A 5,036-nucleotide genomic window follows, 5' to 3' on the forward strand; every position below is an offset into this window, starting at 1 on the left:
AAATGATTGTAGGAATCGACAGTGCTGTGAGATAACTGATCAATTAACAATGGTGAATCGAAACAATATAAATCAAAAGTGTATTTTAACGAGTTTAAAAAAAATGATTATTAAAATGAAAAGAAGTTTATTTGCGAATGAAGATCTTCAATTGATCCGAAACTCTATTCCAGATGGACAGCATAAGAAAAGAAATTGTATTGAATTTTAGTAACTGTGGCGGAAGAAACTTTCGCAAAAGGATGGCGCAATAAATCCACTTCTCTTCTTAATTCACGTGGCTTTGAATTTCAAACCTTGCGCTAAAACTCATTTCTAGAATCTTTTCCTACCGTCTGTTCTCTGGAATTATGGTTTGAGTCTCCCCTAATTCGACAACCATTTAATCTAATCCGAATTTGGTTTGAAGGCAGAGATCAGCATCGTCAAGAATGTTTTGAACACAGCTCTGAAGGTCGTGAATCCTCCATCCTGTGAGCTTGTGGCCATCGCCTGGAGGGTGCGTTTCAAAGGGCCGTTTGTTTGACGATTAGATCCATCGGTGTACTCTCTGCGTGCAGAATCCCATTTAATAAAAATCAAATACAGAACGAGACCGGCTGAGCAATAATTTCAAACACTTTGATGCGATGCGGCAATGGGGAAATGAAATAAACTAGAACGCCTCCAACGCGGGTGACCGGGAAGCGACAACCCCCCCCCCCCCCCCCCTGGAATGACTCAGAGAGGAGCGGAGTGCGTTTTGTGTACCTCCCAGCACCTTCTCCGTCGCTCAGGGGGTCCCCAGTTTGGAAAGTGGTCAGCCAGCCAGCATCCAGTACCACCCATCCATAGGTACCATCCAGCTTCCTCGCCTACCCGTTTGCTGTCACGTTTGCGGCGGTCCCACTCCATACTCCATAATTGCGCTCCTCGCGCAAGCGAAGCCTCTTAATCTCGAGCCGCCTCGAATCGTGGTCGTTGGTCGAGGTGACCGATTGGACGGGAAATCACTCGTGCGCAAAGAAAAGATGCGGGGCGAGGGGGGGGGGGGGCGAAAAAAACCCGGTCAACTCCCGGGAGCACCGAGCGGTGGCGGTGTATGTGTGATTTTTAACGGCCTTACCTTAACCGTCGCGTGCCGACGAAACCTCCATTTTGTACGCCAATTCATTCATAAAAATCCATACCGGCGTGCAGACCAGACCGCAGGCTGACTGGAAGGCTTGGTTGGAAGGTTCATTCATCGCATCGCAGCAGCCACAGGTCCGTGGGGTTTTTGCGTATCTCCACCATCGTCACGCTCACTTCACGCCGAGAGAGGCCACACCACCCACCTCCACACTCCACACTCATACGAGGGACCCGCGGGGCCCGGTGTGAAGTGGCCGGCTTGTACACATAAATTTCGTACACACGCCACCGTCCAAGTGTCCCAAGTGCCCGACGGCGGTGGCGAGTGCCGTGAGTCTTATATTTCGTGGATGCTGGATGCTCTTCCGACACCACGGCCGGCCGGCCGGGCATCCATCCATCCAACTCCTTCGCATACCCTCCTGGGCGGCACACTCGTGGTGTGTGGGAGCGCGGGGAAATTTGCCTCGGCAGACAAATGACCGGCAGAACGAAACTGCGGGCGTGTGCCTTTGCAAAATGGCCATATTTTACCGGGTCCCTTCTCGCGGTCCAAGTAGGCAATAAACTAATTTCGTGTTTTCGCTTGCATGGCCACGGCGTGCGCGTCATCCGGTTAATCACCTCGGGAGACGTTTAGGAAACTTCTGATCAAAGCAACCTTTTCGATGATATTCGATGATCTACGCATCGATCCGATTCCGGCCTCCGAAGATGATTTGTGATGACTCCATCCAGCCTACTCAATCTTCAGTTCATTTCTTCCCGAAAACAGCTGACCATAACGACGTAGCGATGTTCTGAGGGGCGAACGGTCTTTGATCTGATCCCCAAGTGCTCGTTTGCGCCATTCATCTTCAGGCCGGTCGCGAAATGGTCGTTGCTGGAAACGGTTCGGAGAGAACAATAATAGCACAAGAACTAAATGTCTCACCTGACCCCTGGTATGGTTTCGATGTCCCCCCAACCCCACACCACACCACGCCACGAGGTGGCGCGTGGATGGCAAACGGAAGGCGTAGGAGGCTTAATTCACAGTTTCCTTTCCCAGAGGAGAGCCTCCTGTCTCTGCCGCCACAGTGCGCCCCACACGGTGGGTGTCATTTGTGCGAATGCCATCGCCAGTTGCTGCAGTTTACCTGCGTGCCGCATGTAATTGTACATTGTAATGTGGCGTTTCGTCGTCAGTGAAGGGAATCACTCGTGTTTATGATCGCCGGGTTAATGACGATTTCAAAACACGCTGATCGCACCCAGTGCACTCGGAGTGAGACTGCGGTTTCATCAACATATCAAACCGGAGAAGTAATGGCACTGTGTTGCTGCTTGTTGCTCGTGCTGCTCAAAAGCGCAATTGAAATAGTACGGATCAGTCCACCAGCGCCATCCGGGACGACGCAATGGCGGGTGAGCGCGCGCGCGCGTGCCGATTACCACGGAGCAGCACAGTCTGGCGGGTTTTGGAGCAACGGCTTAGTAGCGCGCAGTGGCTAGCCACGGGTTGATTGGATTAAATCAAAGGCTGTCCGCCAGCACCGCCACCGCTGGCGCGCTTCATTGAATAATGCCCAACATCCGAATGGGTGCGCACGATGGCGAGACCGCCTGTTGACGTTGCGGGCTGATCATGATCCATTAGCGATGCAGCATCTCTCGGCCCAGACAACCGGCGATGAGGACGACGACTGCGACCGACGGCGACTGTGTCTGACGTCCTGATTGAACCCCAAACCCAAACCCGAACAACGGACCATTGGGTGTACGTGTCTGGACGTTCTCCACGGTACGCTGACTGACTGGTACAGCGTTGAATGCTGTGGCAAAATCAACAGATTAGCACGGCCAAATATTCTGCATTCATCCGAAAACTGCTTGTTTGGGCCAGTGTCCAAATGGTAACGGTGCCCGAATGGTTCTGCGCGCAATGCACCTGCACCTGCCATTAACAATAGATGTATTCTTCTATTTTCGTTCAATTCAAGTTCAATCTGTGTTATTTAAGTCGGTGAAGGTAAATCCTAAGCTGTCAGGGAATTTGAAGGTATTTAACGATCGAGTTGAGTGAGTCAAGAACTTAAGTTTGGAAGTATTGCTCATAAAAATCGGAATCGAATCGGAAATTGCTGTCTAATCGATGCTTCGTGGAGTTGTCGTGGCGCGTGATTGCGTTTCTCATTTGCGCCATTTGCGGTCAATCATGGAACATGAAGGAAGTGACTGAAATTTTGGGGTTTTGCCTTTCTAGTGACGTATATCGTGAAATAGAATTAGATGAAGTCATTGCTCAATGAATGACGTCTGCTCTTGAGTTTGTAGCGTGATATCACCCTACCGATAACAAACCGGCGTAAGATGATTCAAAGCTACGGAACAGAATTCCTGCACCACCATACTCCAAACATTGAATCATTTGCATCCGATTGATAAGAGATAATACGCAGAGTTCAGCCTGTCTAAAACATTAACTCATAAAGTGTTCTCACAATTTCGTCCAGAATACCAGACTAGAGTTGGAATGAAGCAGCAGCAGATCAGCAAACATCGAATGTCATCTCGTGTATCTCACAATGGCGCTGAACAACTCATCACGAACATTTATGCGCACCCCTTTGACAAAGCAGAAACCAGAATCTGTGACCAGCATTATCTCCGGCACACTATGATGTCGTACCATGATCGCCGCCGAATGTCGACGATTTCTATGCTCGATTCAATTTCGCGAAGGAGAAACGCACAAAACTCACCCCGACCGACGGACAGACCTGTGTGCAATCTAGCGATCGCGGTCTGGGTCCGACGATAACGACTGGGCTGGCTGACTTCAGTTGCGGTTTCGCGCGCGGGAATCTAGATTAATGGTGATTTGATTTAATAATCTCCCAACGCTCCTCCAGACAGACAACGCCGCCGCCCGTGACGGTGGCAACGGATGCGGCTTCGTCCAGCCAGCCAGCCAGCCAGCCAGCCAGCCGAACATTTGGTGCAGATTCCATCAACTTCATCAATGCGTGCTGATGATGCGAGGAGGACGCTGCACGTGGGTATCAGCGGTAGCAGGTGGTGGTGCTGGGTGGCAAAACGAGCTGCTAATCGATTGTCGTGATTTACGTTGACAGGCGCGGCTGGGTCCGGGGTGGGTAGGAGGAGACCGGAGACCAGCTTCCAACTTCCATGCTTATGGTCGCTTGATGAATGATGGTCAGAATGTGCTGATCAGATGATCTGCTACACAATCTACTGCTGCCGAATGGAGTGGCCAGTTCTCAAGGGTTGCAGGGGTGGTGCCATGGATACCTGTATAAATATAGTGTTACGCAAATGTCAAACTGATAAGCGACACCGACAGCAACGCTAGCTGATAAGGGAGACTTCATCGCACGGGAGATCACAGACAGGAGCGACCACAGTTGAAGGCGAGAAACTTCTCTCCCAGTAACGGTCGATTCCTGTAAAGTGCACGCCCGTTTTACTGCAGATAACTTGAAGGGAGAAGGTTGTAAACTTTACTTTAATTAAAATATTCCGATTCAAAACTTTTTTGCTACATTTTAATCATTTTAACGACTTGCTGCTTCCGCATACTTGCTTTTTGCTTCTTTTTCGATTAAATCATGTGGGAAAAAACCCTTTGTAGTAAATTCCAAACTTTCGTTATCCTGAGTACTAACAAGTTTCTGACTAACTTGGGTCCGTGCTTCCTTTTTCCACCTTGAAATCCCTGTCCCGCAAAAGTCCCGCAACAGCGTCGCCGGCACAGCGAGCGGGCCCATTGTTTGTGGTCCGTGGGTGTGAGTAGAGACAGCAGCGGCAGCAAAGCATCGGGAAAGAGGAACAGCATCGCCCGAACGCAGCGTCGTCGTCGTCGACGATGGAGGTAATGGACGGCGAACCTGCCTCCGTGCCGTTCATTTGTCTGCCAGCAT

The sequence above is a fragment of the Anopheles aquasalis genome, chromosome 2 (genome assembly GCF_943734665.1).
Source record: "Anopheles aquasalis chromosome 2, idAnoAquaMG_Q_19, whole genome shotgun sequence".
Classification (NCBI taxonomy): Eukaryota; Metazoa; Arthropoda; class Insecta; order Diptera; family Culicidae; genus Anopheles; species Anopheles aquasalis.